A 13,786-nucleotide genomic window follows, 5' to 3' on the forward strand; every position below is an offset into this window, starting at 1 on the left:
GTCGCCTAACACATAAGAGATGAAGCAACAAAGAAAAATATTAAACATTCGAGTTTATTGTTATTAACGTAAGCCATGGAGAAACAAGCTGCTGCAAAAGTCACTTATTGTTTTTTAATAACACAAATCTTTTTACAATTTTGTCGAACTTGCGTATTTCTTGAGAATAGCCATGTATTCTAAACACACACACACACACACACATATATATATATATATATAATTCCTTGCCCTTCAATATCAAATATTTGTATATATGTCAATGTATTAATTAATGGAAAATTATTAGGTACTTCTGGAGTACCATAAATGTATACTCCACCCTCTCACATGAATGGTGAGTCTCACCATGAATTTACCACGAATTTAATTAGTGAGACCCACCATTCATGTGAGAGGAGAGAGTATGCATTTATGGTACTCTAAGAGTACACAATAATTTCTCAAGATTTCCTTTTCTATAAACTATTAGTTCACCATTTATAGAAAAATTAAAATATGGCAATAAATGTATTACCTAATTAACACATTACAATTAATTAACTAATTAATGTATAGCAATAAATGTTTTATTACCTAATTAACTTTTTACAATGGGAAATTATTGTGTATTCCTGGAGTACTATAAATGCATATTCTCTCCTCTCACAAGAATGGTGGGTCCCACTAATTAAATTCATAGTGAGACCCACCATTCATAAAATTTTATATAATAATACTTATTCTCTAAAGGACAAATTTTGACAAAAATCTTGGATGGAACCTAAGGCTATAATTCCACTCAATATCTTTTCATTATATATGAATTCTGACAAATCCACCATTTGACAATATTTTCTTTTTATATCATTTATGCTTGTAATCTAGAAAATTAAAGATTAATAGTCATGTAATCAACCACATGTTTAAATTTCAAACTTTTGTAGTCTAAAACTACGCAAACAAATTAATTTATAGATCGAATAGTAAATAACATTTGATTAGATGACATGTGTTGAGAATATAAAGAATATACAATCCAATTGTTAGATATTCAAAAGGACAAAATTTACTAACGAAATTTGTTGTAGCCTAAGGTTATAACCTTATTCAATATTTTTTATTGGAGGTGAATTTCGTCAAATTCACCATTGGATTACATCTTCTTCTTATATCCTTCATACTTGCAAAATTTCTAAAAAGTTAAAGATAAATAGCTTTATTATCAATAAATTGTTTAAATTGTAGGTTGATGTAGTTTAAAATTATGAATAAAATACAAGCTTATAGACTATAAAGTAAATAATATTCGATTGACACAAAATTTGACATGTGTATTGAGAGTATAAAGAACATGCAATTCAACGATTAGATTTTCAAAATATGTTGAGTAAGATCATAACCAATTTTGTAACTAAATTTTGTACTTTTCAAAATATGTAATAATATTAATTTTTTAGTGGAATTGTAGCCTTAAGGTACAAGCAAGTTTGTAGCCAAACTTTTATCAAAAAATTTTTATCAAAAAAAAAAAAAAAATTGTAGCCAAACTTTTTTCTTTTCCAAAAGGGGGAAAAACAAGGACAAAGTTTCGCTAAAAATTGGTTATAATCGATGGTTACAATTTCCAATAAAAATTAAGACGGCTTCATATTTGGAAAATCTAACTATTTAATTGCATGTTTTTTATGTTTTTAACACGCATATCAAATTTTGTGTTAATTTGATATTATTTACTATTTAATCTATAAAATTACTTTTTATTTATAATTTAATTTTAGATTATAAAAACTTGAAATTAAAACATTTGATTGATGACATAGCTACTGATCTTTAATATTTTGAAAACAAGCATGAGGACATAAGAAGAAGACGTAGTCCATTGGTTAATTTCTTAAAATTCATATCCAATAAAAAAACATTGGGTGAAGTTGTAAATAATTGCTACAACCAAGTTTATAACTATGCTTTGTTAAAAAAAAATTATATGATATTTTTCCTCAAATTTAGTTGTTTTGGCAAAAATCAAATAAAAAAAATTAATTACACATGTATTAAAAAAAATTGTATAATTAATTTAATTGAAAATTCGAATACTTACATGTGTGAGTTAACAATTTACAATATCTATTGTTGGATTATTGCATTTTCTTTTCATATTCTCTATGCTTACAAATTTTCAAGATGATCAATATTTAATCACTATATCATCTATCAATACGAAATTAGAAATTTTTGTTAAGAACATAGAGAATATATAATCCAATGGTGCAATTTTCAAAATATTGATCAAGTCAAAAGTTTTTATAGCTCAAATATTTATTGCCTATATTTTCATGTATACCAATTATTTATGTGAATGACTTTTATGGTTATTTTATAAGATTTCTATGAGGAACCATTTATTTAAAATATAATATTATTTTTCAAATTGAGTTGCTTTAGAAATAATTAAAACAAAGAACAACAAAAGATAAAACAATTTTTAATTATCTTAAATATAGTATAAAAGATATACTTTTGATGAAATTTTGTTTATGAATCATTTTTAAAAGGATTATATTAGAGATGATTGTCCACTTAAATTTATAGAGTTAATTAAATCATTGTTAATTATGAATCAGTTGGTTCGTATACTTCATTATAAGTGATTTTTTTTTTTAAAATAAACAATAATACTTATTAGAACACACACAAAAATAATAATATTAATATTTTAAACCAAGTTTATAATATATTATTTTTAACCAGAGTACAACTTATTATCATAAGAATCATCCATGGAAGTGAAGGGATAATATATTTCTTTAAGCAATGTATAGAATTGCTTTCAGCTGTTTTTTAATTTTTTATTTAACTAGGTTTTAACAACAGTTTCTCAAAAAAAAAAAAAAAAAAAAGGTTTTAACAAGAGATGCATTATCTTTGACTACTCTAAAATATATTCTTCGATATATAACGAGATCTAGACTACTTAGAACCATGTATTGAGGCTCAGTCTATAAAGTTAAGGCTTGGGCGACAGAGATCAACTAAGAAGGTGACAAACATGAATGAGAGTATTCTAGCTTGGACCCCTGCACTTCTACATGATCTCCACCATGAATGAACGAACTCATCTGCGCAAAACTTGCAACTTTGGCAATTCAGTGAACTCATTGACAAAAGGTGACAAACTGTGTGGTTTCAACGAAATTTGGCTCACAAATAAGGTTCTTCCATATTTAATCAACATTGACGGGATTTTCTGTTTTTGTCTATCATACGAAGGCTCTCTAGATCTGATTTGTATAGCTGTCTTCTTAGATAGAAAGCTATAGCCAAATTTGGGCAGAATAGCAAGTTGTAAAAGGAACTAATAAGAAGGATGTCAAAGGAAGAATTGAGAACTGAAGTTTCCAAAGATCAAACTCTAGTGCTGCTTCCTTGGCTTAATGGTAGAAGGAAGAGTGTTTATCAGTTCAGTTGACCAAATGAGGCTTCTATTAGATTACTTTTCTTCTGGTTCCAGTAGCAATTCCTACTGGTTTGTTTTGGTTCTTCTCGGTTACCCAGTGAATTTTTTTGCTGTACGGATTTTGTGTTCTTCTTGGTTTGTTTTTGAAAGTTACTGATTCATTGAATAGAAAATAAAATAAAATAAAATAAAAATTTTAAAAATTGTATCTCCAAGGATATATACCATTGAAAATATAATTGAACCACGCACAACATTTGAGTGATAACTATGTAAGAAACAAACGTTTTCGCCATTCTGAGATCTCCAATGAATGAATTATTATTGTTATCACAATGATTTTTTATATTTTATTTTTTTCCCACTTGCTAATTTACACATTGTGTTGAATATCCCTTGGACCCCCGAACTAGAAATGGGTTCCTCCAGTAGTATCATCTGCTACTACTACGTTATAGCAAGATGGTCTAGTCAAATATGTTACCGGACTTTGAGCCTCCACTTTNTAGACTCGATCGATCGAAAATCGCACAGGTTGAATATTCTGCAGATTTTCCAACTCAGCCCTACTTCATTAAACGTTTAGGGTTTTGTGTTTTTACCCTAGGTATAAACTAAACCCTAGCCACGTTTTGGGGTTGTCCATATTGCTTTGTTGCTCATACATTGCTGTTTTGTGTGAATCTCGTGTGAGATCTTTGAGGAGACTTCCTTTACACAAATTAGGGTTTTCAAGGTAGAGATGATTTCAACATCTTGAAGATCATTATAGTTGCAACCATTGGAACTTAAAAAGAAAGCAAGCGGGGAGCTTGTAGCTGATTGAAGAATTCAAGAAAGAAGTAGTCCGTGGATTCGGGCCTGCGCGTGGTCGTGTCAGGAAGTTTTACTGGTGGGTAGCATTAGGAAGTCGAGCAGGAGCTTGTAGTCCTTCTGTAAGAACTTCAATTCTTTCATAGTGAATTTCTGTTATGCCTTGAGGATCGGTGGGTCAAATCCTCCCCAGGTTTTTACCGAGTGGTTTCCTGGGTGATCATATCTTGTGTTATTTATTATTCCGCTGCTTTATATCTTGATATGATTATTTGATTGCTTTAACCTAGAATTGCATAATTTGACTAAGTAACAACTTGGCTAATTAATCTAGGCTACGCTATCTGTGTGTTTAAGGGGTCTAAATTTCCAACAAGTGGTATCAGAGCGTGGTAGCTCTTTTTGCTTGAGATTTCTATCTCTGAGCTGATCCTTGACCCCAGTTGTCATGGAGCATGGACACTCTTTGTTTGTTCCTCTCATTTTGATGGGAACAACTATGCTTATTGAAAGTAAGGATGAAAGCATTCCTGAAATCCATTGATGAAAGGGTTTGGAATTCTGTTGAATACGGATGGGGAGAAGCCCCTACTCCTGTGAGTGAGTGGCAAACTTCTGAAAGAAGCAAGCAGGCTTCAATAGCAAAGCTATGAATGCCATCTTCAATGCTGTTTCTATGGAGGAATTTAAGAGGATCTCTAATGTTGAGGTTGCTCATGTGCGATTTTCGATCGATCGAGTCTATTCTTCGATCGATCGAGCCAGGCCGAAAGTCCCAAGTACTTCTACAGCCACTCGATTCCAACTTCACAATATTAAACCAACTTTGAGCAATTCTAAACAAGACTAAATACACTGTTTTGATCATGGTTTGCCAACATTACAAATTAGAGTTCTAAATACAAAAACTCCTAAGACCTTAGAACCTAACATCCTCCACTCTATTTCCCATTTAAATTCTCATGTGTTGGACCTCACCTATTAAAAGGTAATTTCGACCCACATATGAGAAAGAGTTTTAAGAATATGTGATTAAATGTTTAAATTTATTATATTCCAATAGTTTAAAATTTTGAGACAATTTGTAATTTAACACTTCATAAGTATTAATCATTCCTTGTCCTAAAAAATAAAAAATAAAAAAATGAAAATCATTGTATGTCATTTTAGTAGTAAGGTAAAAATTGTGATTTTTTTTTTAATCTTAGAATGATTTTTTTAGGAAATAAATATATCTATTACTATGTATATATGGCTATCCCTATATCGAATTGATGTGCAATATATATATATATATATATAACATATCATCTAATACTATATAGAAACTTTTTCATGCAATTAAGGCCGTTGCGACATGTAGAAAAAAAGAGCACTTAAAATCTTGCCACCTACAGAATCCAAACTAGAAAAAATCCATACATTACGTACATCCTTTTAGTATTCTTTAAGAAACTTTTTACCATGGGTTGCGAATGAACATTGATTTGTGCCACACTTACTGTTTCATGTGGAATGTTAAACAATGTACCACTATTATTAAGAAACACAAATTGTGTAAGATCCAATTGTTAGGTTCTAAATATTTAGAAATAAATGTTTAGGTTCTAATTTTACGTAAATTGACAAACTGAGAACAAATACATGTCTAGAATAAGTGTTAGACATTACTCAAGTGGGTTCAAGTCAAGTTTCAAGAACAGTCAAGTTGCAAAAAGAAGAATTTAGAATCTGCAAGGCTCGACCAATTGAAACCAATCGAAAGTCATTTTTCTATAGAGTTTAAATCAGGCCCAAAGCCCGCGAAAACATTTATGGTTTGTATCCAACACTCCATAGTATAAAGGAAAACCTTAAATATGTTTCAGAAGCTATTGGAAGTCTTGTGAGTCACTCTTGTGAGATTTGTGAGGTTCTATAGTCTTCTAACTCAACAAGCCTCTACGAAAAGAAGATCCATATACAAGAACTAATGGAGATAAGTTGCTGCATAAAAGATCGTACATAATTGATGATTTAAAGCTTTAAGGATAGATTAGGTTAAATCCTCCTAAGTTTTTTACCTTGAAATTGTTGGTTTCATTGGTTTTCTTGGGTAATCATATCACTTGTCTTCTTTACTTTTCCGCACTTTGCGATATGATTGTTTGAGTTTAACCTAGATTTGAGTGGTAAACCTAAGCAACAACTTAGTTAATTAACTAGGTTAAATAATTTGAGTGTGCAGGGGTCTAAATGAACAAACACCAACTCTTTTTTTTTAAAAAAAAAAAAAAAAAAAGTTTTGTCCAATTTTCTTTTGGCTCTCACGTGCCCCACCTACCCCATCATCCCTTACCACTCATTCTCACAAATATCTCTTCCCTCTTGGCCGGCCATCGCACTTCTCATTTGTTTTCTTTTCACTTAAACACACACTCCTCTCTCACTCCCTCACTCTCCCACCGATACCACTCCACACCACCATCTCTACCATTATTTTCCCGGCAAGATATCACCAGAAAAACTTCCTAGGAACCTTTGCATCTTCACATATTTTATTTGAGGTAAAAATTCTAATCTTTTTGGTGGGTTTATATGCTTTTGCTAGAGACTTTCTTTATCTAAGCTTTGATAATGATACTCATGTGATTTATGAGCTTTGGAAGTGATATTCATGTGTTTATATATATGGGTTTTGTCTTGGTGGATTTATTTGATGTGTAGGTTTATAATTTTTACAATGGTGGCTATCTAAGTGGTGAAGATTTGGGGGTTTTGGCTTTTTAATGTGAAGTAGATGGTGAATATAATTTTTGTTGATTATTTGGAGCTAGTTAAATAATTGTTTGTCTTGAAGGATATTATGACTTTAGTGTTATGGGTCTCTTTATGATGTTATATAAATTTTGTGGAAACTACTTATAAAGTGTTTAGGTTCTGATGTTAGATATAATACCTTGAATGATTAATGAGTATGAATGAGAATCTATGCCTTGTAAATTAAATTGTTGAGAAGCTTTGGAAGTGGAATACATTATTTGTGAGGTTGAATACTAGGCTTGCCTAATTAATTGCTTATTTGACAATTCCTAATTTGTAACTAGATACAATTTCAAACTTTATACTTATTGTGATATGTTTGCTTCATATTGTTTGGGTTCTACCTAATCTCCTTTGAAAATTGGAGAATTAGGCTTTTTGGGTTAAACACATTTTTGTAAATTATTTGTGAAATTATCGTGAGAAACCTTGAAAGTTGCCTTTCAAAAAAAGAGATTTTTGGAGTGCTTTTTAGGGAATCTCTTTTTTTGGGTAAGTGGTATGGAGTCACCACTTATTTTTATACAAAAAATAAGAAAAATTAAATAAAAAATACATGACTAAATTGTTCCATTCATTGACTGAATAAAGAATTACATATTTGAAAAATTACATGGCTTTGGGTCCTAGTTACAATCTACCAAAAATACATGGAATTTTGTCCATATTACATTCTACCCAAAATAAAAGAAAAGACAAGGCTTAGATCTACTTAACCAAAGACCTAAATTCAGAGGCTAGGTTATGGAATGGGAAGGTGTTAGGCACCCATTCCGCTCAGAGTGAGTCTGGTCTTCAAGACTCTTGTGACTTATGTACCCTCTTTATGCATGCTATAAATGATATGTTGAACATGTGAAACAAAAAATAAATCACACAAATTTATCTATGAATGAAATCTCTTCTTTTGAAAAGAACCAGATTTGTTTTGGTTGGTAAAAAAATATTGATTTTGATTTGTCAAAATACCAAATTTGTTTTGGATTATGTAGAAAAAAGTGGTTTTTGAAAATAAAAATCCAGATCTGTGTTTATTACATGAAATAAAGTCTTTTGATTTGAAAAATATCATATCTTTTTTAAGAACTAAAAAAAATGGTTTTTTAAATTTGTAAAAGATCAAATCTGTTTTATGATAATAAAAAAATGGTTTTTGATAACAGAAAAATCAGATTTGTTTCTTATATGTTTTCAAAGAATGAAACAAAAAAAATTTAAGAAGAGAGTTTCACTCATAATTTAAATTTATGCATCATGAATTAAATAAAACAAACACAAACACAATCATGTTTAACCTTTTTCTTTATTTCAAAAATCTGCATATGTTTAAGAAAAATTTAGATTTGCATCTAATAAAGATGTATATCTATTTTATTTTAAGAAAAATTCAGGAAGATGCAGATCTGTTTTATTTTGAAGAAAAATTCAGATCTACATTTAAGGAAGATGTAGATTTTTTTTTTTTAAAGAAAAATTCAGATATACATCTAAGAGAAATGCAAGTCTGTCTTTGTTTTAAGAAAAATTTAGATCTACATCTAATAAAGATGCATATCTATTTTTATTTTAAGAAAAATTCAGATTTACATCTAATAAAGATGCAGCTTTGTTTTTATTTTAAGAAAAAGCATTGATCATATGCAAATTATTGGAATTAAGAAAGATATCATAACAATTACATAAACAAAATCAAGATCATGCTTTATGAAAACAATGATTAATAATTCATGGATAAACAAAAACATTCATCATCATAAACAAGAAGCATAAATGAAAAGATGATTGAAAACAACCTCTTGCATAAGCACTCCTTGTTCTTGAGAGGATGTTTTAGGGTTCAAAGAAACTTATTCAGTTATTTTTGAAACCTAAAAACCCTAATTTTAGCAGCAAATCTCAAAGAGGATCAGCAAGTGTTAGCAATTTGAAAGCCTCAAAACGTGTGCCTCCCAGAGCATAGAAAAAATGTGCTAAATTATGAAATCCAGTCTCTATTTATAGAGGCCAAAAAACTCTAAAAAATAGCCCCAAAGTGTAGGACGCGAATTGGGACTCATCCTTTTGCGAAAAGATTAAAAAGGGTGTGCCTTATTGTCACCCAAAGGCCGTTAGGCCAAAGCCCAAAAAGGGGAAATTCGGCCCTTTTAAAGTGCCTTTCAGTACTCCAAAAGTGCTGAATGGGCCCTTGGACACCGAACATTCTTCCGTGTTTGAGTGTGTTTTAGACTCTCCTTCTAGGGTTTTTTGATCCAATCCCCGCACCTAAACGTGTTTTCATCCTTAGTCCATGATTTTTTTTTTATCTCTTTTTCTGAATAATTTAGGCTTTTTAAGAACAATTATCTTGCAAATAAATACCCTAAAATAAATCTAGATAAAGTTCAAATTATCCACAATTTTATTGTTATCCAATCATCCCTTTTATTCCTACGCATGCATCCTTAGACATTAATTATCAACCAATCACAAAATTATTTAATTAATTTTAATTGTTTAACTAATCAGGATTAATTTAAATTGATCATGTGCAGTCGACTCCACCTACACAAAATGCATGTTGACTGTGCAAACTTGATCATGCGATATCTTTCAATGCAAGGGTTCAATTTGAAAACCGGAAACACCGTTGTGACCGTTAGAATCTCAAGATTATTTTTATGATATGCAATGAATAAAATGAAGCATGTAATGCAAAGATGAATCGATGCATGTAATGCAATAATGATTTTTGAGGTACACATCTTTCAATCTAAGGGTTCGATTTGAAAATCAGAAACACCGTTGCGACTGTTAGAATCTCAAGATCATTTTTATGATATGCAATGAATAAGTCGATGCATGTAATGCAAAGAAAAATTGATGCATGTAATGCAATAATGATTTTTGAGGTACACGAATGGTCATTCAAGTGATTCTCCTTGATTAAATCATGGGTGCAAAATTGAGTGTCTACAGAATGCCCCTTATTGACAGAGCTTGAAAAGTGAGTGTTAATGTAAAACAAAGACACCGATTTTAGTGGCCATGATTTAATTGAAGTTGAATTTTCAAAGATTACCTAGCCCTCGAACCTAAAATCTTGGAACATAGAACTAGTGTCTTATCTTTTTACAAGAAATGAAAATACTGGACTTAGCTAATAGTTGATGACTCTAGAAATGATTCTTGACAATTGGGATGACTAAGAGACTTTTCAACCCTGATCTTGAAACTGGAATTGTCTGCGACCCAAGGGCTTATCTACCTCGATCTTGACAAAAGGTAACTAAAGGGCTTCTCTACATTGACACTAGAATTGCTGGAATGCTAGTCAAAGGGGCTTCTCTACTTTAATCTATACTGCTGAAACATTCGATCAAAGTTCTTCTCCACTTTGACCGAAGTCTTCTTTACTTCAATCTGAAATTGCAGAAATGTTGATCAAAGGTCTTCTCTTCTTCAATCTGGAGTTGTTAAAATGTTGATCAAGGTCTTCTCTACTTCGATTTGGAATTATTGAAATGTCAATCAAATGTCTTTTCTACTCAGTCTGGATTTGTTGAAACGGCGATCAAAGGTCTTCTCTACTTTGATCTAGAATTGTTGAAATGTCAATCAAAGGTCTTCTCTACTTCAATCTGGAGTTGGTGAAATGTAGATCAAGGTCTTCTCTACTTCCATCTAGAGTTGTTGGAATATCAATCAACGTCTTCTCTACTTCGATTTGGAGTTGGTGAAATGTCGATCAAGGTCTTCTCTACTTCGATTTGGAATTGTTGAAATGTCGATCAAAGGTCTTCTCTACTTCCATCTGGAGTTGCTGAAATGTCGATCTAGGGCTTCTCTACTTCCATCTGGAGTTGCTGAAATCTCGATCCAGGGCTTCTCTACTTTGATCTAGAATTGTTGAAATGTCGATCAAGGTCTTCTCTACTTCGATCTAGAATTGTTGAAATGTCGATCAAGGTCTTCTCTACTTCAATATGAAATTGTTGGAATGTCGATCAAGGTCTTCTCTACTTTGATCTGGATTTGTTGGAGTGTCGATCAAGGTCTTCTCTACTTCGATCTGGATTTGTTGGAGTGTTAATGTTGATCAAGGTCTTCTTTGCTTCAATCTGGATTTGTTGGCTGCAAAAAGTCAAAATTTGGGCTAGACTTTTAAATTATGAGAGCTTTTTGATCCCACCTTTTTTTTTTTTTTTGAGATGTTGATCATTTGTTCCTTCTTGATTTGAATCTTTATCAAGAAAGTTTAATTAACAAAAGACTCTATTTTTGAGAAACATTTGATTTTTGAAACTTGGTGGTTTTGAAATTTTTATTTCAAATTTTGAGACTTTGGAACTTGGAGATTTTAACTTGAAATTTGGAACTTGAAATCTGAAATTTTGAAACTTAGAATTTTAAAAATTAAGAATTGAAATTTTGATCATGAAATCTGATGTTTGAATTTTTTTTTTTCTTGAAAACTGAAGATCTGAGTTTTAAAAATTGGGAATTGAGAATGTGGAATTGAAAATTGGGAATGAAAATTTTGAATTGAAAATTTGGAGCTTGAAAGATACTTGAAAACTTTGAAAAAGATTTTTTGTTTTGTTGTTTGTTCGTTTTTTTGGTTTTTTTTTTTTTTTTGGTTGACTCAGCTTTTAGCTGAGTTTTAAGTGTAGGGGCCGATATTTTGGCCCTCCACTTCTATGTTTCTCCCTTTTTGCTTTTTTTTTTGCTTCATCTTTTATCAACTTCTCTTCCTCCATTAACACTATTCATCTTCTTCTTCCCCTTGATTTTTCTTCTTCATCTCACCATTTCTTCTTAGAAAAAACACTTTTCTAAGCTTCTCAACCTTCCTTCATCCATCTTTATCAATATTTCTTTAGATCCTTATGTTTTGAGCATTTTCTTCACACCAATTTTTGGTGAAACCCTTTTTCTAAACCCATTTTTCTTTGCATCTAGATGGCTTCTTCCTCCAAGAGATCCTCTTTTCTTACTTTTCATGGTAACAATTATGATCCTACATTTGATTGGCTTGATGAGGATGGACTTCTTCAAGACCCTAGGACCCATGCTCCATTTTATCATGTAGACACCAAGGTGAGGTTTTTTTTTTTTCCTTGGAAAAAAAAATGTTGTTGCATGTTTCGATTCATGCATGTCATGACCCAACTCTCCAGGCGGAGCCTTTCAAGCTTGGGTGGGGCTCCATTTGTATGGTAAGTGAGGTTTGGTATCGATAGACCAAGAATGTATTGGCCCCTTGTGATTAATTAACCAATTAATTAGTCAAGTAAATTAATTAATCCAATTAGTATGCAATACGTATGGTAGCACAAATAAATCACCAAATAACTAAATGCAGTAGGAATTAAATTTGACATGGTTGATTTGTTTACAAATGGGAAAAACCACCGAGGCAAAACCCCACCAATTGAATTTAAGGTCACCACTCCCGAGAATCCACTGTTATCAAAATAAGCAGTTACAAGTAAAGGAATCCTAGTACCTTATACCAACCAGTTGAACCCATACCCCAATACCCAATTGGACTAGTGAAAATCTCTCATTTCAATGCACGACTCTCAGTACATGACTAAACAATTTGATGCACGGATCCAAGTACGTGACTAACCACCAACTTGAGAAGGATGTTGGCTGCAAAGTTCTTCAGTTCATCCACACGATGAAGATCATGAAGCTCCTTAATTACAAAACCCTACGGCATATAAACGCAGCAGCTTCTTAAGGAGAAAGATGAACTAGGGCATGTCTCTGGTTCACAATATGCTTGTTAAAAACCTTTGCATCAACTATCACTCACTTGCACTAGCTGTGATGGCCCTTAAAATAATCCTTATATATATTTAGGGTTGTGAGAAAAGAAAGCCCAAACATCTATACACGGATTGGAGTGAAATCAGATCTGAAAAAATGATTTTTTTTAATCTCGATAGATAGCTTATCTATCGAGCAGCTGTTGAGCATTGGGCTTAAACAGCCTTTTAAACCTTGATAGACACTAGCTGTTGAGTTTTAAAATCCAGCACTTCTTCACTTGATTCTTGGATAGACTTGCATGGTTTTAACACTTGAACTTGAAACCTTGTTCCTTGAAGTATTAAACACATCCTAAATCTACCTAATTACAAGTAAAGTATGTTTTGTCAAAGGATTAGTCAATTCTAAATTTACATATGTTCCTAACATGAATCACATATGTCCTAATAGGTATTTATTTTGGCTATGTATAGGTTGTGAAAAAATATTTTGGCTACGTATGGGTTATTTTGGCAATGTGGTAATGGTGCTGTGAATTTTTTAGGTCTAGATGTACAAGTACTTTGGAGTTAGTCCTAAAATCCGGGAAGAAGTTGTTGGCATTTTTCCTAGATTTCTCCGTTGGTTGTCCAAACATTGTTTGTCTACACCTTCCTGGTGTTCTTTGGAAATTTGGTGCTTGGTGATTGACAATTTGACTACTGATGATGTGAGTTCTTCTTCCTTTTTCTTTTGGAATCTTTGGCACTTGGCTATGGTTCAATCTTTTCTCATTCTAGATTCCTTTGTGATTTTTCAGATGGATTTAAATCCTTGGGCTAAATGTGAAGGGTATGTAGAGTGAGCGGACTTTGGAGCTAAATAGCCGCCAAATGTTGTTTGAGTGTGGGCATGAAAAGTATTGGTATCTTGGTGATAGGGTGTTGCCCCAAGCTGAACATGAGTATCCTCCTACCACAATTCCAACTCTTCCTTGTC

Source organism: Quercus suber, unplaced genomic scaffold (assembly GCF_002906115.3).
Source record: "Quercus suber isolate HL8 unplaced genomic scaffold, Cork oak 2.0 scaffold_636, whole genome shotgun sequence".
Taxonomy (NCBI): Eukaryota; Viridiplantae; Streptophyta; class Magnoliopsida; order Fagales; family Fagaceae; genus Quercus; species Quercus suber.